Genomic DNA, 23,303 nt, shown 5'->3' on the forward strand with positions numbered 1-23,303 from the left:
TAAAACCAAAGCTATTACCTTTAGCTTCTTAATAAGTGTCCTTTTTTAATGACTAATATTGTGTGGTCTTTTAATACAAAAACAACAACATTAAAAATAACTCTGACCTATGAAAATAGCAGACAGATGATAAAAAACCAAAAATAGCAAGATTAAATTTGACCAATCCTTCCACGTTTTCTTTTGAGGATCTGGGAGTGGGCGGGGCTTGTCAATTAGCTCACTGTTTAGCCAGAGCAGAGCCGTTTTAGTCTTTTAATTTTCTGAACTTCTGGTTGGAATAAGTTTAGAAAAATGTCCCTTAACAGCAGACGTTTTTATTTTTGTGTTTTTTCTGCAACATGATAAAGTCCCGCTTAGTTACAGCAAATACCAGGTAGTCCAGGTAAGCCAAGTTTCGACTATGCACTGCTGTCGTTCTCACGCCTGCTTCAAACGTGTATCTCAGATAAACACTCTTCTTTTTTGTCAAGACTAATACACATTTAGATTTTTTTTTCCTATTAAATACAACCTCCCGTTCTTCTCGCCTCTTTTTACGCACATGTCTCGTTTAAAGTGGAGCCCATATTGTATAAAAACATTACTGTACTGTCATTGAGCTTCTGGCAAGTACAGTAATGTTTTGGCAGAGTTCATGGGACGCCACGTGTCTATCATTGTAAACGAAGGGTTGCTCTTTTGATGCTGTAAGCATTTTACTTGACATTTCTCAGAGTTCTCGTTTATTCTGCAGTGTTTCTGCTATACTTTAGTTTCATGAAATAATACATTTTGCACAAGGAGTACAGTTATGTGCATGTCTATTACCTTCTTCTGTAGGTACGCTGAGTATTTTGCATGATGACAAGAGGCTGTAAAACATAAACAAGCTCATGTTTCCTAAGGCCTTGGTTGATCAGAGGCTCATGCCTCACACCCTGTAAGCCTGCCGATAAAAATGCAAGTGTTTTTGGTTGGATCTAACAATATGCAAAATAGTCTTCCACCTCGCTTCTCCACTTGATTGCCTGAAGTCCACTCCCACAATGCCTTTGGACACAAGCCCCACTCACTTACATGTTTTCTTGTTACATGGAGGGAACAACTCTGCTGGTTGCAGGTCCACACTGCTGAAATTTGTGTGTTTTGTGACTCACAGTTTTTTGTGAATCAGGAGGATTGGACAGGGAACTGTTTTCAAGAAGTCATAAAAGAAAAAGTCAGAGCACTTTGAAAAAATCCACAGTGCCTGGAGCACATTGGACACTGGCAGGTGCTTTCTGTTAAAACTAAACAAAACTAAACACAACATTTAGATTAATATTTGTTTGGGAGTTTTGTTTGTACTTGAAATAGTAGAACGAGTGAAGTTAAGATGATCATTGTGGGTCTGCTTCACTCTGTGTGTGTGTCTCACAGTGAGCTCTGCAGATGAGCAGAGGATTAACAGGCGCACGTGCACACAGTGAAACAGAGTCAATGAGAGCAGCAAACCAGCAGCAAAGACTCTCACGCTGAGCTGAAGTGAAAAGATAGAGCAAAGACAACATCCTTTGATTTGACTGGTGTTGTCAGCAGCTAATAATGTGTTGCCCATGTTAGATGAACCTTGTTCTGTAATTGCCAGCTCTGACAAGTTGGCCTTGCCCCTCATGTTGTCAGGATTTGATCCACTAGTTTGATACTGTGAAACCCTATCTGTCTTTTTAAGTGTTTTTTTTTTTTGGGGGGGTCTTTGGTGCAGCCTTGACTGTGGTGTTCACTGCCTGTTTCTCTCAGGATGTCTCATTAAAAACCCCCAACAACAACAAAAAAGCATGAGAATATGTTAACATGTTAAGAGCGTGGAGGCAATCCTTAAGAGAAATGTTCAGTAACTGCCAGCTGGGTTTGTTTCAGCAGGCGATCCACTTGACCTCAGAGCAGGAGCAGTGTTGGTGCTAGCAGATTAATAAAGCAAAGTATCATCAGCTGCAGCGGTAGCTAATAGACCTTTCTCAAACCAGACATTTTGTCTGCTTTGGGGAGACCATAGGTGGGATTAATGATGGCTCAGTTGCATTAAGTGTCCCTGTCAGCCATGACAGTTAACCAGCATGCGCAAAAGCATGACCTCCTCTAAGTAGAACGCAGCCCTCATTAATAGACCCGAGGTTTCCCTACTGTGACAAAATGTCTGGCATGAAATAGATCAGCGCAACCCCTAGACGGTACAGAAGGCTACAGAGCAACACAGCCACTGATACATGCGCTAACGATGAAGCCAGGACTTGTTTTCCTTTGCGATTGTGTCTGAACCCTGTCTGGCTTTCAGAACCACACATTCCCTTCAAGATTTAGTGACAGAATGTAAAGAAGGGGCAACTGGGTTAAACCTTAGTGTGAATTTTGGCTTTGAGGCCGTCTTATGATTGGCTTAAATCACACTGATTCATGAGTGAGCTCGCACATTTCCCATCGCTTTGTCAGATGAGGATTTTAATTTGAGCCTCACCTGATGGATGCTAGTAATTTATGCTGATTAGAAATAAAGCGTCATATTTTCCTTTATCTTCCCCCACCCATCTCAACAGAAGAAGACTTTTTTTTTCCCAGAACGGTACAGGGAGAGCAGTTGATTAGTTGTAATGTGACCGCTGTACCCCACAGGCTGAAATTTATGTCCTCCATTTGAAGTGTGGCTGCGCGTTCTGTATACATCAGGTTTGTTAATGAAATTTGTCGCCAGGAGGGAGTTGGTGGTGGTGGTCGTTGGGCGCTTTGGCACATAATCGTGTGAAATCTAACCTTTCAAACATCGAGTCAGCACAACTTTAATTGTAGCATTAATATTATACACATCAAAACATTACACATTACTTTATGGATTATTGCTGTCAGACTGTTGCAGAAGGAATTAAATTACCAGTGTTTTATTTAATAATTTCCCTGTTTGCTTTAAATGCTACACAGCCACGTTAGGAAAAACCGTTCGTTTCACAGTGGCCACATCAGGAGTGTCACAGTGTAGCAGCACTACCTGTGCACTGTGTGTGTGTGGATGAGTGGTAAAGTGAGGTCAGTACTGCTCTGCTCTAACATGTGGACCTGTGTATGCTGCTGTCCTCTCCATCCTGTCTGTGAGTGCATGACTGACAGGTGTCAGGCTTGTCATAGCAATCCAGGCTGCTGTGGGTGAGATGTTTGGGGAGAGTGAGAGATGGAGGCAGTGGAGGAGAGGCAATGGCGAGAGAGTCTGTCATTTCACTCAGGCTTTTCTCTTTTATGACACGCATCCTCAACCCCGTATTGTCTATCAGTATCAGCAGATGACTGACAAAGGAACTGCTCAGCTACAGACAGATACACATCGTGACTGTGTTTATGCCTGCGCCTGTGTGTGTGTGTGTCTTTGAACTTTCATGGATGAATGCAGGAGTTGACGCATTAAAAACAATGGCATGCCCTCACTTTGCGAGATCAGCATATCCTCACATCCTCGCAGTTATGATGAGACCTTGCAGTATGTGCACAAAACACCAAACAACTGTCCCTGCTGCCTTTCCGCTGCCTTCACCCCTTTGCACTTGCTTCAGCCTGACCATCAAAATGCTGACTGCTTTCCAAAAACTTGATTTCACAAATGGAAAAACAGCATCTGCTTTCCTACAGCTTCACATATGGCAGCCATAGCTTGCTCATATTAACTGAAGCAGGTAAGCAGGGTAGGGGGTTGGCCCCTGGGGACCTTGAATAGAGGGCCTGGCCCTGGAGACTGTAGGGCCACTCTGCAGCAAGGACCCACGCTTGTCCAGAGCCAGATGAACCTGCATATGAAATGAGGCCACAGAGAGCTGGCGACCATGAACATGGAGAAAAGTGGAGGTTGTGCATCTGCTATGGTTATTTTAGTAAATAACCAGAGGTTATAGATTCACTCATTAGCAAATTTAATTTAGATTTGCACACCTATCATTCCCACATAAAGATTGTTTGCACAGAAGTAAAACCACAAATATTTATGAAAATATTAGTGGCTTTAAATCTTTTAAACCCAGCATCTGTGACAGGATAGGATAGATTGTAAAATCACTCCTCAAAGAATCCTGTGCTTTATTTATGGAGCCATAATCTTCAAGCTCATGCTATATTAAAAAGATTTGAAGCTAGCTGCTGAAACATAAAGTGATCAGGAAACTGTTTACTGAGGTCATAAAACAGATAAACATTAGAGTCATTCTCTCCTAGACAGTCGAACTTATTTTTACAACTAGAGGAATAGCATCCTCCACTCGTGAGTTTGAGGAATTTCTGCATTGGCTTCTCTTTTCAGCTCCAGAAGCAGCATCCATCTTTAATATACAGTCTGTTGTTTGAAGGTTTTCTTGTCATTGTAAGATCAGGGCTTTAAAAAAAAACATGTTGTCCTTGTAGTATAGTGCCCTTGCAGACATTTCATAATAAAACAACTAACATATTTTGAAAAATTAGCATGTTGGCTGTGTTTGTGCTCTGACTGATGTTATGGTTCGGTCAGTTAGGTTAGATGCAGATGTTTATAAAGGTGCTGTCAAACTGGACCTATGAAATCATCCAGATTTAATCAGATTAAATTAAATTTGATTCAGGAAGTCTTCTTTGTTTCTTTTCCGTTTTTATTTATTTATTTTTGCGTGGTGAAATCATGCCAGCTGCACAGAGGAAGGTTTGGCTGTATTGAGTGCAAGGACGGTGACAGAGGTCAGTAACAGTGTTTGAAGCTGTTTAATTAACAGCTAGCTTTGTGAAAAGCTGCTTCCAACCTGCTAGCCACACTAAATGCTCGTAGTTTATGGTTATGTTTACAACCTGGGCTGGTTTCTGGCGTCTGCTGCTTTTTTGCCAAGCCACATGACTAAAGTTGTTAGGCAAATTTTAACTGTTGCACTTTCTCTAATGTAACCAATTCTGTTTTATGTGTAGTTGTCATTTAGTTGTCAGCAGTCTCGTCTCCCTTCCCTCTGGTCTGCTCTGGTCTCCCGGTGGCCTTACCGGTGATTGCAGTGTGACAGATCGTCCTTGGGGAGTAGGGAGCACCGTTTATAACCCTTTTTGGTGTCAGTGCCTCCTGTCTGCTGTAATTTCCACCTAACTGCTTTACCTGAAACACTTGCCCCGCGCTCACCTAAACTATGCAGATATTGGAGATCTATTATGCACATAGGGTTAATAAGATATGGCAGAGGGAGTGGTGGCAGAAAAATACATTTTTAGCCCAGGATTCAGGATTTCAACTTTTATGCATGTCTTATTGTCTTACATGTGCTCTCAGACCCATGAATTGTAGATTAAATAATGTGGTGAAATCATTACCAGTATCTGCCTGTAGGCCACCCAGAGTAGAAATTTGTAATGATTGCTAATTGCCTTGTTAGTATGACAACAAAGCAGCATTTTTTTTTTCTCATGCTGAAGGGCTAAATTACCAGGAAACAAACAAGTGGAGGGGAACATGTGAATAAGGATGTTTTTACATGAGCATCTGTGGATACAGCTGCTGCTTGCTCTGACCATCCTGCCTTCTCCTCTCTGCTTCTCTCAGGCTCAAACAAACAAAGCCAAACAAGACAGCATCCTCATGTGCCTGTTTTTGGGTAAGTGTTGTAATCTACTGGCTGAGTTTTTAATGACATCAGTTCGTGGCTTTTTTCTTCTTCTGGTGAGCAGATAAAATCCGTCACAATGTACCAGGGTAGCAAGTCTCCTCTGTTTTATGGGTTTGTTTTTATGTTTAGAGCAAGTATAGTGCAATGTTACCACTACTGTATCTTCTGCTAATGATGGAGGCAAACAGCACCCTGGGTGTTTCTTTCCTCTTCAATGAATCACAATTTCTGCTCTGATTAAACACACTTGCTTGTTTCCACTGTGTATTACCCCAAATCTTCCCTGTGCCTTTCTTCATCCCAAGAGAACTGTGTTTACCTCGGCAGTCACCTGCTACTGCGGGAGGCAGAATGAGATTCAGGGGCCTTTTGTCCCAATCAGCTTTTCCTATCAGGCTAAATGCTCCCCAGAGACCGGGCTTATTACCTGACACAATTCCCAGAGTAGATAAATAGCTGCCCATGTCACGAGTCGAACCCTGCTTGTGGGGGCTGGGGGTGTGAGTAGTAGACAGACAGCTTGGGGCCCCAAGAGATGAAAGGAGCCCACAGCCTTATTGACATTTTAATCAAAAACAGTTAGCACTGAATCAGACTGTTTGCAGGCAGCGAAGCAGGGAGGCTTTTCATCCGGGCCTGTTGAAAATATGCAAGGATTGAAATGCAGACCTTGCTGACATACAATTTACCTGCTGTCAGTCTGTATGGGCCTGTTTTATCATGAGGGCTTGTTGTGATGTCTCCCACACCAACTCTCCCCACTCACCCACCCCTTGCATCTCCTGCCACCTGTTTTAACCTCAGTTACGTAAAGCTGCACGCTTGAGTGTTAAATCTGCGTGCAGTTGTCTTTCAGGCTGATGAGTCTGTGGAGAAGTATTCTGAGGCCATCATTTTTTAACTATAGCGAAATCCTGTGATCACAGTCTCTGAGGACAGCATCATTTGAAGGCTCTGCTTTGCGAAGAGATCACAGAGGTTCTTGGAGTTATTTGGCTGATTATGTCTGAGTGCTTGGACGCCTGCTATAACCTTTTTCATACATTTGACATATTACTGATAGCATTAATAATGGCTCGGTTGTACTCAAGCGGTACTCTAAGCCATGAAAATGTGATAGTGACTCAGCGTCAACTTATAATAACCTATGAAAATTGTTTTTGCATACTTGAGTTGGTAACAGGATGTAATTCTCATAGCTTTAAAATATCGGGCTGAGCACAGGTCTGACAAGAATGAGTGTGACATTTGTGTGCACATATGTGGCCTTTAAATGTGAGTCACTTCATTAACAACAGCAGTGTTTGTTGTAACATGAACTCTGTATTGGTCCTGCACTCTGTATCATCTGTATTGATGTTTATTGGTTCCATGGTCAAAAGTAGCCTTCTGACTGTAACATCCACAGTACTGAGCTAGAGTGAAACGTGGGCTTTATCTTTGACTTGTAGTTTGTCTATTGTTTATTAGTAAAAAAGTAACAAAGTTTCATGCCATCTCCTCCCTTCCCATCAATCCTGATGTGCATAATAGAGAAATTTACACTGGGACAGGTTAACATTAGTAATAGTGCGCTTGTGGTAATGAGGCTGCAACAGAAAGCCAAAGGAATGAAAAGCGCGTTCAGTTAGAGATTTGACTTGAACTAGTTCCAGATAAAACCTGGTTCAATATAATTCAGTGCATTGGAGTCACATGTCTCCTCATTTATTGGTTCTTTATATCAATGCTGACAAATTGCAAAACAAAAGATTTTTGTCAAGTCTTTTTCTTCTGCTCTGGTTTTATTCTGCGCTTATAGTTAACAAAACTGTTGTTTTGACACTGAAAAGCTCTGTAAACCTTTTTTTCCACACTTAAACTTTGAATTCAAGAATTCAAGAATTTAAAAAAAAGAACTGGATTGATATTTTTATTGGTAGTTGCCAATAAAATCCTATAAATATCTATCCACAGTTTTAACTTGACGCTTTATTTATTTATTTTAGACTTTTTAGATCATGAGGTATCCATGTGGCAATGGGATGCCATCTTCCTGGACAGTTACGTCCATAATTTGTAGTCTTGTCTGTGGATACGACCACAGAGGGGTTGAAATTAAACAATTAAAATCCATACTTTTTATTCGAAGAGTTTCATCACAATTTTGCATTAACTGTTTAGGAATTACACCCATTTTTTTTAAAAATGCATAGGTCTCAATTTTCAGAGGCCTAAATTCAACTTGACAATTGAGTGACAACAGTTATGTTGGCCAGGTGAAGCCTGTTCCTCTGTTATTTCTTGACAGATGAAGCCGACATAATAGATGAAGTTAATTCAAAATGTTAAATTTCTATTTAATATCTTTCCCCTAGAATGTTAAATACATGTCCCCAAGAGATATCAGTGTAAGTCTGGGAAGCAATTATTAGGCTAAAAAACCAAAAAAACTCAGAGAGCAAAGATTTGAACAATCTGGTGCATTGCTGCCAGCTCAGGACATTCAAAATTTCTGAAAGACAACAGAAGAAAACTAAAGCGCATGATGACAGAATTATTTCCATGGTTAAGAAAAACAACCTCACAAAAATATGACCAAGTTAAGAAGACCCTCAAGGAGGAAGGCATACCGTTGTGATGCTCTGCAATCAAACAATGTTTTCCTGAATATAAATACAGAGCTTTTACAACAAGGTGCAAACCACTACCTACACTCAAGACGAGGAAGGCCAAATTAGACTTTACCAGAAAACATCTAAAAAAAGTCTCCATGGTACTGAAAATCTTTTTGAATAGACGAAACCAAGATCAACTCGTACGAGAATAACGGGAAGAGAAAAGTGGGGAGAAGGAGAGAAACACTTCATGATACCATATACCACATTATCCTTTAAACATGCTGGACGCAATGTTGTGACATAGGTATAAAGGGCTGCCAGTGGAGCCAGGTCTCTGATTGGTCAAAGCTTCAGAGTGCCAGTGGATAATTACCTAAAGCATACTGCAGAAGCAACTCACCTGCTCTCAACTCATTGAAGAAGCATCAGGTTTTGTCCATAGGCTCTATGCTTCAAGCAGTCATTGACTGCTTATATAAAAAAAAAGATGTGCGATTAAGTTTGAGTATAAAATGACTGCAATTCGCAAATAGTTGTTCTTCTGTCATATCTTGAATGATTTAAAATCCAGAGATTTTGGTGTGCAGAGACGAAACAACAAAAATTGTTTATATCCAACAAATCGTGAGCCTTAAGCTGAAGTTGATAGGCAAGTGGAGAGGAAACAAGTTTAGCAGAGATGTAATTTCCAAGTTTCATGTGATTTTCTTTTTTTTTTTTTTTTTTTTACCTTAAACTGTTTTGAGAGTATGAAACATTTATACGGTCAATAAATTAAGAATGCAGCCTTATAGAAATGTATTTCTCTTGGGATAATGTGTGAGCATATTTTATCCGTGTATGTCCATTTTTACTTTAGTTTACATCACCATATGAAATATTTATCATAAAATCCTGCTGTTTACCGAGTGGACACCTTCCAGCAGTTCCCCTCAGTCAGTATTAGAACATTAAAGGCCAGCAATCTCAAACATTTGCATTTCTGTTATTTTTCATTTTGCACGCTTTAGTCCGACTCTGAAATTGCAGCGAACAATTTTCCACAGTCAGAGCTACATAACTAATTGTTAAAGACACTCCACTGAGTTTTAAAGATGTTGTCACAGACTTTTCATCAGACATTAACACGTGGCACTGATGATTTCATGCAACGCGCTCTTAACATCGTGCTTTTAATGATGCTCCCAAAAAAAAAAAAAACCTTTAAAACTAATCATAAATTACTGAATGATAATGGGAGGAGGGAGAGCAGGAAAAGGCTCTGCTCCCCGACCGGTCATAAGTTGATCATCTTAAGCTCCGAGCTGCAGGTAGGCGGTGACAGCTGCTTAATTTGGTTTTGTCACCAGGGTGACTTAATCCTGTAGCGGGCCCCGGTGACAACGGCCTCACAGACGGCTGAGAGACGGAACGGCACTCTGGTTGCCCGTTTACAGATGCAGCAATAGACACCAAGGTCACTTTAATTAACTGCCAAATTACAATTTAAACGATAATACTAATCACTCACTTTTGCAGTAGCAAGAAGCCACTGGCTGTCACGATAATTTAAGGCTGTGGGGGAAAATGGGCATTTCCACCTCTGCCTCTCAGTAGGCCTGAGTCTGTGCTGCCATGTTTTCATTTGCTCTCTGTGTGGCTTTCAGATCACGAGCAGGGTGACCTAACTTGTCTCTGCGGCTTTTTATTACTTTTGAGTCTTCATCACTTTCTGTGCCTGTCTTAGTTTTTCTCTCCCGATGAATTTGCCGTCTTTCTCTTTCTTTCTACATAAAAATCTTTTTGCTTCTCTCTTCCTCAAAAGTCTCAAACTGAAATAGGTGGTACTCAGTGATGTCCTCCCCTGTGTTTATGGTTTTAACTAATTACATCAAATCAAAATGCTTAATCACTCAGTGCCTCAGATGGACACCTAACACTGGCTCCATCTCTGTTCATCCACTTAAAGATAAACTTATCTATTTTTTAACACTGTTTTCTTAACAGGGCGTTTGAATTTTATGACTGTCTAGACATCTACTAGTACTAGGTCCTTCATAATTTTTAAGGTACTATGTGTCTGTTAATATGGACGCTTGGGGGTCTAAAGAATGACGCTTAAAAATAAGAGAGCACACCATCACAAATTTTGATGAAACTGGATTTTTCTAAAAAGCCCTAGCTCTCCTCCTGCACGTCTGCTTTTCTCTGCTGCACTAATAACCCTGTGAGGTTTAAATCATCATATGTGCAAACCCTAACCCTACTCTCCTACCCTGCACTTTGGGAAAGTTGCACCAACTATTGCTAGCAAATGGTGCTTTGCAATATCAAAGTAAAACAAATACCTGAATCCCAAATATCTAAAGTTAGTATGATCTAAAATATCATACTAAATGTGATTCAGAGCATTTTTATGTATCATTATTGTTATTTTGTTGAACGCCAATAGAATCCACATAACGGCACTGTTAGTTTGAAGTCCACACTTTTGACACAAGTTAGAATTAAGAGTCAGTGAGGCTGCATCTTGCTGCTAGGTCACTTTAAATCCTTGTCCCCCTCCACTGATTTTCTCTAATCAGCAAATCAACCCAGATACTCCTTGTTTTGTAGTCTTAACCTTTCTTTTGGCATAGGCTCTATCATGAAGCCTCCATGGGCAGTGTATATACTAGGTAAGCTCCAGACTATGGGATATTTATTCAGGCCAACCTCCACCCCATTACAGTTACTGCCCATCTGCCACAGCTGCCACTCAGAGCCCTCCTAAAGGTTACTCATTTACATATGGGAAGGAAAAAGCCTCCACTGATAACAGAGTTTCAATCAATCAATGATTCATGATTAGTCCCATGTAAAATCTCAGCAGTGGGTTAAAACTCTGCCTGCTTGCCTCGTTGCCACTTTTCAAATGAGCTCCTGGAATGCCATGACAAGTAACTGGAAACAACTGAATGGAAAAATTCATAATATCTTAGATAAATTATGACGGGGTGCCTAAAATTGATTTATTATTGTAATCGTTAGCCATATGGCACAGACTGCTTTGCTCCCCCCCAGCACCCAAAAATCGGTGATTACAGGGCTAGGTCAGTTCAACCTTTACCATTCTGCAAATGAATCTCAGTCTAGTCAGAAACAAAGGACAACAGAAATGTGAGAGTTTGGGGAGTCACAATGAGAAGTGCACAGATACAGATATAAAATATATTTCATCAAATTGCAAATAGTAGTTCACAAAATAATGTCACCTTCATTCAAGAGCCATTTTTGGCTGGAAAACCTAATCTTACTAACTTGCATAGTTACATCTCTTACTTACCTACCAGGCCTACACTTCCTTACATCCAGATTATAAAGTTAGACAATTATGCAGAATTATAGATTTTATTTTTGAACATGATTGTCATGTGCATTTTGCATCTGTTGCATTTTTGCAAATATTTACAGGTTGTCAATCCTCTGATGATACACTCACAAAACTAAATTCTTCCAGACTGAAGGCAAATGATTAACAAACTAAAACACCAAAAAAAAAGGTTGTGGTGGTCAGACCGCACCCACAGGCAGTTTAAACCTTCTGATAAACATTTCTGCCATCACCATTGGCTACAAAACCAGATATGATGAGGAAGAGCGGCTCATTGGCTAAAGACTTGAGCCACACTTAAGTCACTCGTTAGTCACCCATTAGCCAATGGGTGTCCGCTTTCACAACACAGATAATTCTCCATTTTGAAGCACAGGTTGACCAAATTTCATGAAATATTCATAGTTTGATTTCTGTATGACCCAAATGAGTTACTGTGCCCATAAAGCCAACAGGAAAGTGTTTACAAAGGTCACGACAGAAAGATGTTTCCCATTGACATCTGTTGGGACCAAAAGGTTTTTAGCCATCGCTATCTGGTGGTCTTTTTGTAGAATGCAGGTCAAAGGTGTTTCCATTCTGTCTTTGTTTTTATGCTTTGGAATCTATATCCATATTTTAATACTATCTCTCGACTTACCAAGCAATCCTTCAGTTGGTAGTTACTTTTTTTCCATTGTGTAGCCAAGATGGTGAACATTGAGGGTAAGAAGTGTACAGCATCAATTTTTTGATACCCACTTTTGTTTTTAAGCGTGAATGCACTCAAATTAGCAAGTGTAAATATGGATCAGTGAGATTTAAGACACAGCAGTTACACTGAATTAACAAAATTGTTTTCAGGTAATGAACAGATACTGGGATATATTAGCATTCACTAGGAGTCATACTTCAAGTCACTCTGTGAATGTAGATGTTAAAATATTCACCCTACTTTTATTTTAGAATTTGTCTTAGAGGTTTTTGGTGCTTTCCAAATGATTTATATGGTTGACATACTAACACACCAATTACTGATCAATTTTCTTTCAGTTAATTAAATTATAAGTCAACTATTATTGTACCAACAGGGATATAGTTTGAGGTTTTGTTTTATATGAACTTATGCGTGAAAGTCTTGAACCGCCCCTAATGTTTTTATGTGTTGCCTGGAAAATGGGAAATAGGTGGAGCGACTTTTGAAATTGGAAATAAATGGAATAAATGGAAATAGAGTATATTAGGCAAAAGTTGGTGCAATTCTAATTATCTTGAAAGTAGATGTGTAGGCACGAGTCTGGTTGATCTTTTTATGCTTGAATGATTCAGGTCACGATAAAGTGGCTTATTAAACAAACAAAGACCACTCTTATGAAAACGGTAAGGCACAAGGACCGAATGGAAAATGAGTGAAAAAAGCCAGAAAGTCTGGCTACATGGAAGCAAAATATGAAGCATGAAGATGATATTTGAATAACGTCCATCTTTGTCTTTATCTTTGTGTTAAATCTTTTATGTTGTTATGAATTTGCCCTCTTGAATCATCACCCCTCATACTGCACAGACAAAAGTCAAACCTCAGGAAGAAATGTCCTGTTTGTAATTATTTTCATGTGACCTGCCAACATTTACATTACCATCGCCGTGTCATAATAATTGCCTGCCCCTCCCATTTGCTCAGGGCAGTGTTGTATTAGATTGTAATCTTCAACACTGTTTCCTGACACAAACTTGATGTGTCACCGTGATTGGCATGGAGGAGATGACATGACAGAGCTGGTTTTGGGAAACTGACAGATAGTTGGCAGGTTAAGGCTTCCCTGTTGGGCGCTGCGCTGCCTCAGGACAGTCACCTGTCAACTCAGGTGAAGGCTCGTCATAGCTGATGACTGGGAGCAGCAGAGTGGATATAATGGGATGAGCAGACTGACACAGACGTAGTGAAGGACTCCCTTTGTCTGTTGGCGAAGGAGTAGACCTTGCTTCAGTCAAGTGTGCCGCCATGCTGAATTAAGAGTATGAAGAGTTTTAGCACTGTATGTGATGTGTTGGCAATTATGTTCTGAGTGCACAATCGATCCAAGTTATGCTCAGACCCGTGAGGTAGAGTGTTTATAGTCTGCTGCACATCTATTTGTTACACTAACTGAATAACACTGCAGTTATTTTGATAGATACAGCAGCAGTTTGTTTTCTGTCAGGTATTTATCATTGTATATGTTCACCTAACTTTTTATATGATAGATATAAATACAAATAACTTTTACCAATGTTGTCAAGGCGATTGTAAGTTGAAGTGCTCGGGTCTTTCTTCACGAACCATCACCTAGTGAAAAAACGGTGTGCAATTTTCTTTTTTTCTTTTCTTTTATTTTGCGTAAGGGGGCGGGGAAGAGTGTCGACCCGATCACTGTTGCCATTTTTGTTCAAGTTCCTCAAAAGACCGTCCTGCCAAGCACAGGGGGACCATGTGTCCATCAAAGTCAGGCTGATATGAGACGTGAGGGCTGAGGCCTCCACGAGAGATGGAAGGATGGGACTGACTCATGCAGAAGCTCAGGAATCAGGATGTCACTCTCAGCACAGCACACTGCCATAGTGCATCAGCCCACACTGATCCTATGGAGAAACTTCTGGATCAAGTGCAGTATTTACCAGTGTCAGGACAGTTACCGTTTATTCAGGAGGTATTTCAAACAGTTCTTAATTAAGACACCCCAGAGATGATTTAAAACACTGTTAAATCTGCATTTCATAGCATAGCATCAACTACAATTTCTTATAGAAATAGACTATTAGAATCTGAGTTTAAAATACAAAATAAAACGAATAAAATGTAACTAACTTCAACTGTAAAAAATAAACATAAATCATCCCATTTGTCCTAAAGAACCTTTACTGTAAAAATGATCCTCGTCAAAGAAAATTATTGCATGTCGTTTTTTGCAATTTGCATTTATAAATTGGGCAATTAATAGTAAATCCTGTATGAGCTAAACAAACTAATGAGCTAGAAAAATAGCTTTTCAGTGTAACTTAAACTTGTGGTGTTGATGACCTTTTGTAGTTCTTTTAAAGATATTTTTTGATTTTTTGATTATGTGTGTTGCAGGTCTCACATTTCCCCTCATTGACAGCACAGCATACTAAACCAGCTGGCGCTCACGTGCCCACTGTCCACCTTTTCTGTATTAGCAGCTCGAGCAGTTCTATATCTCGCTATCCAATGATTTCAGTCCCAGAGGCCCTGAGTGTCCATAAGTGTGTCCTCCGAGCCGCTGTGAAGACGATCAGCGGCAGGAGCAGTGCTTAGTAATCTGGATATAATCTGTGTAACCTGCTCAGATTATCCATTTTAATGGCTAGATACAGACCTGCATCACTGGAGTGCTGCTTCACTGTACCCTTTGTGAAGGTGTCTACATCTAAAAAGTCATGAGTCACACTAACCCCAAGCTTTCAGGTCTAACCTTGCTTCCTCTTACTGATTGATCAGTATATCATAAATTACGAATTAAGTCATATTAAGTCATTTAGTAACCAAGACAGTTGTACATCAGTAACCCTTTATTTACCTGGTGGGCCTATTTTACAAGCACTCTTTAAATGGCTGTTACTCCATTACCGTTTGTGCTAGAGGCAAAATTCAAACAGTTTGGGAAAGAAGGTGACCTTTACGGGCATTTTCAGTGTGTCACAGCAGCACAAGGTATTTGTAAGGTATTGCTATGTGTACACAGACAGAAAGAATCCGCTCTGGATAGATTTTACCATGTGTGCTTCACATTACTTTGTTCCTCAACCAGTTTTGGGCTGGAGAAAAAAAATCAAATGGTTCCTGAAAGATGAGAATTACATGTTTTCCCTTTACAGTCAAAATTACAGAGTAAGTCCATCAGGTCTGTGGGAAACTTGGCCGATGGAGGGTTAAGGGACTTCTCAAAAACAAATTAATTGTGGATTAATTTGTGCGACTCCTTGCTAGCTTTTTTAGCATTGTGGCCTCCAGGTAGCAAAACAATAATATATGCAGCAAGCAGAAAATACGGTAGTAATCAGAGGTAATTGTGTGGTAATTATTACAGATCGCGTTGTGAAAAGTGTGTTTTCATCTGTCATCCCGTATTGCTGCAGGTGATTTTTCAGTCCTATTTTGGTCAGGGGCAAGCTTCAAAGAGGACACCTGCATTGTAAATATTGAGATAGGCACTTTTTCTATTGTTTGTAGGAGCTCCTGAACAAATGTAGCTAAACCCAGCCAAAGGGAATTACGGTTCTCATTAGAGCGCATAAAGGTGTGGCCATATTTTGCTTTTCCCTCTGAGGGAATCAGTGTGCCGTCAGAAACCGCTTAATTAATGAGACCTCCGTGAGAGATTAAACAGGCCAGAGCAGATTTAGACCTTCAAAACAAAATAGTTTGCAGGAGACAGGTCAACAGTGGCAACAGCGGACGCCTCAAGGCTGTGCTGGGCACTTATTTGCTGTTTTATTTAGCGTGGTGTTTTTGCCCGATTGGGGGCATCTTAATTCTCTAAATGACTTTTTAAGTAGTGCCCCTGCACTGCGTGACCCTGATGAGTGACAGGCCATTCTAATCCTTTTCACCAGGGAAAACAGGCTTTGTTGCAGCCTCTGGTCAGTTTGTTTTGCCTTTACAGCATTTAACACACTTGTAATTAAAAGAGTGAAACCAAAACGCTCTGTTCAGTCTGCGGCTTTGGGCTCGCGTTGGCGGACATCAGCGGGGGATCGCTGAGGTCCTGCAAACATCATCAAATCCTTTTTTTAATATTACATTGATAATAAACAGACATGAAATGATGCAGAATGATTCAAAATAAATAACTGCGTGCTATTACAGTGTTGATTGTTGCGTTAGCAGGTCAGTTTTCATCAAACAGAGCGAAATTAACAGAACTTAAGCACTCAGACACAAAATTACATGTAATGTTGGGGATTCTTGACGGTGTCCCGGCTTGCCGTTTATCCTAGTCTTTTCTAGCCAACTGGGTGAAGGATACTCTGCCTGTTTCCCCACCCAAACTCTAGGTCCCATCTGCTCACAGAAAGGCACAGCATTTGTCAAAGTAGACTGGATAATGGCTTTGGCATCCTTATTATAATCTCAGCATAATCTTCATTTGTCCACTTTTGGCACCAGGACACTTCTGGGTTTGAGAAATCGGTCAGGACTCTTAAGTGTCCTCGTTTCGTTTTCATTAGCTCAAATCTAGGCATGAAAGCTCATTTAATTCCAATTTAAAACATGGTGGTTTCTGTATTATTTGGAGGCACAGAGAGCTGAGGTTGTTTTCCATCCTGCTGTGATTAGCCTGAATAAAACTCCCCAAATTAAAGCGGTCATAGAAATAAACTCTCATCGATCTGTGAGTCTGATTTTGACCTAATCGAGGCTTCTTCCTGACACATTTCAGGCATCTACTGTAACGTCACGATTGAGGTATTAGATTAAAATCAGATCCTTTCATCTCTAGTTTACCACTACTGCTACAATTAGAGTGCAGCAGTCATCAAGCCGCTCGGATAGTATTCACGCTATCAGGGAGTAATTAACAGCAGAAAAAGCAATAGAATACAAGCTAAAAACAGCTAAACTGGCTTTATTTTCAACTTCATGCTTGTAAAGACAACAGAGGGACAAACTTCATATTATGTCTCGCTATTCTCCATTAAGGTTGTGGCTCTCAGTTGACTACTGCTCCCCCTGTATGTGGGTCACATACACTGTTTCCAGCTGCGTAGCCCAGTCAGCTGTGCCTTTTGCCATGCCCGCCAACATCTGCTCCACAAAAACAATATCCAGCTTTTAGCACTCAAATGGAGGTTACACCATATGCCAGCAAGCCACTTAGGTTCTGCCAGGGGAGCTGGGGCCTGGCCGCAATCGTCGAGGTAACAATGAAGGAGAGCGGTGCTGGAATATGAAGGAGAGCTCATTTTTCTCTTTTTTTTTTAAATTTTTTTGCATTATCCCAAGTCGTCATTTTGGTTTCTTTACTCAGTCTTTTGTTTTAATTGGATTTTTTTTCCTTTTGTTTTATTTTTGAATTATCTATCCTTTTCCTTTTGCATTGTTCCCTCTTCAGCTGCTCACTCAGACCATCAGTGTGTGCCAGTGTGCATCTGCTCAAGGTGCTTTGGCAACATCACCTTCTGAATATTAATGCATCACCTAAAAACAGTTTGCCTGCAAGGTCTGCCACAAGGTCTGTTGCGGTGTGTGTCTACACTCTAATACCTGAGAATCATTTGTTGTAACACTGGTGCACTTTTGCCAAGGGGGGGTTATTTTTTAAAAACAAGTCCAAGCTACTTGCAACAGTTTGACTTCCCCTTTAAGAAAACTTGAAGTCCGGTTGCATGAAAATAAATTTAGCCATTTAAGGCCAATTAGGAGTGCAGATCTGTGTAGTATAGGCTGAAGTGCTGCTCGCTATGCTGAGAGGTGATAATGGATTTTTAATTAAATGTGGGAACCAAAGGTCCCAAAATGGAGCTTGCAGCTAACCAAGCAGTAGCCATTTGGTGACTGTACAGACAAGGTCCATTATTGTCTCTGAAGCCTTGAGTCTCTTTTATTTTCTGTGGTCTAGCCAGGGTGCAATCCTTCAGGACTTCCACAACTGCTCCTTTTGTGAGGAGGAGAAGAATGGAGTAAAGAAATAATCAGAAAAAATGAAAGAACTTCAGTTGTTTTTCTTTGCTTAACAAACAAATCAGCGATCTTTTATCACGCACGCCTACGCTTTATAGTACCGTGCCAGCGATTACCTTATTCATCTCTTGCAAGCTCTTGTCCTTGCTCAGTCTTTGGGGGTGGGTGGGAGAGTAGGGGAAGACAGACAGAGCCACGTGCGCAGGGGGTGGATCCACTGAGTCGCTCTGGGACGGCGGGTCGGGGCTGCCTTCTGCAGGTCACGGTTTCACTTGTGGGTATTAATTTGGGAGGGACAAGCACACAACAGCTGTGTGTGTGTGTGTGTGTGTGTGTGTGTGTGTGTGTGTGTGTGTGTGTGATGGCCATGGTGAGAGCTGTTGGAGGAAATGGTGAGAGGTGAGAAATCACCTTGACAGGGGCTGTACTGTATATCATACTTAGAGCCGATGCCACTCATGAATGCTGATTAGAGTCTACTGGGAGTTTAATTACTTTCTGCTTAAATGCTGAAGAGCAGTTTGTACAGGCTTGGAAAAAAAGATGGAAAATGTATCCGTTTTTGGCCACTAAACAACTTTGAGTATCATCAAGTTACCAGCTGGTTGAGCTTAAAATAACAACACCACCAGTCAGAATCTAACCAAAGGGTAGGCTGGCAAATAAGATATATTTTTCCTGTTGAAAGATACTTTTTTTTTGTTTGCAGCATAGCAACATACTGTGAGTTATTTTTCAGGTTGTTTATGCCCACCTCTAGCTTGTATTTATTCAATCTGATTGCTATTTTTTGTCCAAATTCACACGTTTTTATCACGTCTATTTGATCGGATCACATCCGTCTGAGAGTCACTGCTTGTGTCGTGGAAATGCCAGCGCTTTTGGCAACGGCAGCAGATTTCTGTCAGCGTCTATCTTTGAACACCTCCCACATCATGTTCTGAGGAAGTGATTCCTGTCTGGTGCCAAAGGGGTGCAGTCCAACAACAAATGGCACTGGATGTGGTGGTGATGGGGGGATGAGAATGGGGTGGGGAGGACTCCGCTCATCCACCTTCTGCAGGCTCTTTACCAGCAATAAAATTAATCTTGAAATCATCTTTGCTTTAAAGAGTGTAATGACTCGGAGCAGCGCTGATGAGTAGCTGTGCCGCTGTATGGACTGTATGCACTTCCTTGGACAGTCAGAGGAGGGCAGTGCTTAAGTGGAAACAAAGCTGTCAGGGTGCAGTCGGCTTCATGTGTTTGAAGTGTGTGTAAATGTGTTTATGCAAAGGTGTATCTGTGTTTGTATCATAGTGTGTGGCTCTCTCACAGCTCAGCGAGAGTCTGTGGTTTGCTGTTATCTGCAGCTTGTAGCATTCTGCTGGGTGTCTCTATTGTGCTATACGTTACAGTAAGTAACACAGACAAACTAGCACAGAAATTATGCTAATGAAGACAATGATTATGTTAATTTGCCTCTACCAGTCCAGTGCAATGATGCTGAGCCTGCATGATTATTAATAGGATCACAACATGTTAGATCACAAAGCGGTTAAGTTATGCTTCCGGTTCTCGGGTCACTTTTCTTTGACACCAAAATTCACCATTTTATCACTTCATAAAACAAAGCTAATATTTTAGCGTGTCTATTTCTTAAAATATAGCAAATTTTACATCTAATGAAATTACTTTAACATGTTTTTGTAGGTTAGCGGCTCTTATCTCTGCTCCAGCTGTGACTTCTCAAACAGACAACTTCTGTAAAGGCCGTCGCATGACTACCTCAAGAACGAGAGTGATACCTCGACAAATGTGTTCAGTCAGCAACCACGAACGGGCATCACGGGGACACGTCAAAGAACTGTGATCCTGATCAGTGTGAAAAGTGTAGACGAGGATGTAATATTGAACGTCCAGATGGTTTCGAGGCAGAGACAGACGTGCTGTGGCTTGGCATTATCTTTAATTCATATCTGCTCAGCCGTTCTCCCTGCGTTGTTAGGCGCTGGGAGACGTGAAACTAATTTTATACGGAGGACCAAACAAAGTAAGTTTAGTCAGTGTCACTTTGGCTGGCACTTCAGCTAATTTGTGTAAACAGTGTTGTGTATGATATAGTTCAACATGGTGAATGCTTTCTCTCGCAATTGGAAATGACTTTTTTGGGGTGTCTTGCCAACAGCTTGATGATGATGCTCAGAAGCCCCACTATGGTTCACGCCTCAGTGCTTTAAAGCAATTGTTAAGCTCTCTTTAATGACATGACATACAGCATTATTGTGGTTGTCTCAGTCTCATATACTTGTTTATGTATTGTCTAAAGTTGTGAAATGTCAAATATTACACACGCTATCCTTGCCTGTTTGAATTTCATTCTTTAAGGGTTGAAATTCATATGAACTCCATATTGTATACTTTAAATAAAGGCTTTTAGAACAGACAAAGCTTTATATACCCAGGACTGAGCTGGGCTGAAAGGTAAGGGTCTACTTCTCTCTTATCTTGGGCCATTTTTAATCTAAATGAGTTTAAAAGTGAGGAGGTGGTGAAAGACTCAGAGCTTGGTCACACTCTTCAGCTATCAATGCTGTGCAGATGTGCTTGCATGTGTCGTTGTGACTGACAGAAGATGAGAAAGTCCCGACAAGGGAACAGCACGGGTCCCTCACAAGAAAGCATGAATGCATTGCAGGTATGAAAAAAGTACCTAATTGACCTAACGAGGGGGAGTATTCGTTATTAAGCTAATTTTCAGTGGGGGGAACGATTTCAGTGTCAGTATTGATCAGATGTTGAGATGATGAACTTTCTCTCCTCGGAGGATAGCTAGCTTCTAACATTCAATGCATCTGCTCTTCAGAAGCAACTGACAAATGTATGTTAATGTGTTGGCAGGATTCAAAAAGTGAAATGAGGCAGCCCATCTTTTCAGATCAGTCATGTGTCACAAAGCCAGAGCCTCAGCTCTTTCCTCTTTCCTCTCTCCTCCATGGGGCCGGGATGACCTCAATAATTAAGGGACAATTTTAAAATGCATTTCTAATTTTCTACCAGACTGAAAAGCTTTATCACGGAATAGCTGACAAAAACCCTCCCCTTGAATGGGGGTGACTCCTGGGCTTCCACTAAACTGGTCATGAATGCACAAACCATCTGTTTTTCTGGCCGTTTGTCAGTGTGAGCGTGGCGGAGGCAGCTGTCGGAGTGGCCCCGGTTTGAATGATGGAGCACACAACCTTTGTTTCACTCTGCAATGGCTTTGTGAGGTCTGGCTCGTCCTGCTCACGATGCCCTGCAATGAAACCAGGCGGGAGACGGTTTCTGTGTTTTGCCCCACCAGTCGCCACCAAGTTGGCAGAAACACAGAGTCGGAGCAAGAGAGACAGACTTGGAGAAAGCTTGAGGAAATTAAATGAACGAAGAGAATGAATGAAGGGGAAAGAAAAATGAGGGATTGGACAGAAGGGATGTGGTCAGAGAGTTAAAGAGAAGGGAAGGTGTATGGCCGGTGAGTGCATTGTGTTGGTGAATGAGGATCTGGGGCATTGTGTGCCGGCCAATCTGTAGCTCAGTGGGTGAGGTTGTCAAGAGCCAGAGCCAGGGATTAGGGCCAGAGGGCCAGGAGAGTGAGGTGAGAATGTGAGAGCAGCCAGCAGGGTTGGGGGGTACTGCAGGAGAGTGGAAGCATGAAAATATCACATGGTAGTAAAGACGGGAAACATTATTAGGAGCATCAAAATGTTGATTTGTTTTAGTTTTGTGCACTGCTTGAGTGAGCTGCTTAACTCTAAGAGTTTCAAATGTATGTTGGTAATTAAAAGCAACACAATTTTGTCTTTAATTTCCATTTTACTTGCATGAAAAAGGTGTTGCTGGTGTTGGTGGGAGTCCATGGTTGGCAGCCAGGAGTGCAGAAGGAAAATTCCTGTTAATTTGAGGCTCATGGATGCTCAAGGTTTCTGCCAGGGTATTGCAAGCTTGTAAGCACGCTGTGCACAAGTTGACCAGTGCCAGGCCAAAAGACCTATAACTGTTAACTTAGCTAATATTTCTTATTACCCTGCTGTTCCCATCAACTGTTTTACACACATGTTATACGCCACAACTTTTCTGGTTGCACTTGCACTGTGCTTTTTTGACATACCAAATGTGGATATAATCACGAATTCTCTAAAAAAAACAGTTGAAACAGCCATAACATAACTCCTGTGATTCTGTGGTCGGTCTTATTGTTTGCGGCTGTCCTAAACCTGCCGCTTCTCCCACTTTGCAATCATAGTGAAACACAGAAATAAAGAGATCATTGTTCGTTACTTGGCTTGGACTAAGAAGATTGGCTGGGACTACATGAATACATTTTGGTAAAAAAAAAAAAAATGCAACAATTTCATGCGTTTGGAGCAAAAGCAGATTCATTCGAAACTAGATATTTCTGCTTATTTTGGGTTTTTAATAACACTGATTTTATTGCTCTGCATTTATATTTAATATGTAGGTTTCCAGAGTGATGATGCAGTGATGATCTTACTGAGAAATCGAATAGGATGATAAGAAACAGAAAGGAAGGATTGTTGTTAGGTTGTTATGATTTTTTACGCTGATACGAAAAAGATTGGTACCGGCTAAGCCCATCAAATTACAATTTTATTCATATCATGTAAAATGTGTATTCTGCAATTAATTTTTCTGTTTTGTTACTTAGTATTCCCCTGGACAATTTCCTGTCCTCTTTCCTGGTACGATTTAACTTTTATTTGAAATTCATAATGACTGTTGTCCCCCGTGTGGGTGACACTGACCAGCATGACCTAATTGCATACGTTGTTGTCCTGGCTGAAGCACTTGACCGGAACAGAGAGGCTGCGAGTCCACACGTGTGGGGGTGTAAAAATAAGTTCAGTGTGTGTGTGTGTGTGTGTGTGTGAGATGTACACCGTTGTTGTGTTCATCAATCTGGCATTCACACATCGCTCACTTTGAACGATAATGTTCCTTATAGGTGTTTAGTGCATTCTCCATACAGTCTTGCTCTTTATTGACCTGAGTGACTCGTAAAATTCAAGAGACAAACGCACAGACGACAGCCCACGGTGACGCCCGCT

General features: G+C 40.9%; 1 protein-coding gene across 1 annotated transcript in view; it reads left to right on the top strand.

Annotated features, from left to right (window-relative positions):
• Positions 1-263: 263 nt before the first annotated feature.
• The window catches only part of LOC146380292 (uncharacterized), a 59,953-nt gene continuing 36,913 nt past the window's right edge, over positions 264-23,303 (top strand). Inside the window, exons 1-2 of the mRNA XM_084939271.1 lie at positions 264-385; positions 5,543-5,594. The gene's annotated coding sequence lies outside the window, so the exon portion shown is untranslated. The remainder of the gene's footprint in view (positions 386-5,542; positions 5,595-23,303) is intronic.

The sequence above is a fragment of the Perissodus microlepis genome, chromosome 9 (assembly GCF_051167445.1).
Source record: "Perissodus microlepis isolate ML-2025 ecotype Zambia chromosome 9, ASM5116744v1, whole genome shotgun sequence".
Classification (NCBI taxonomy): Eukaryota; Metazoa; Chordata; class Actinopteri; order Cichliformes; family Cichlidae; genus Perissodus; species Perissodus microlepis.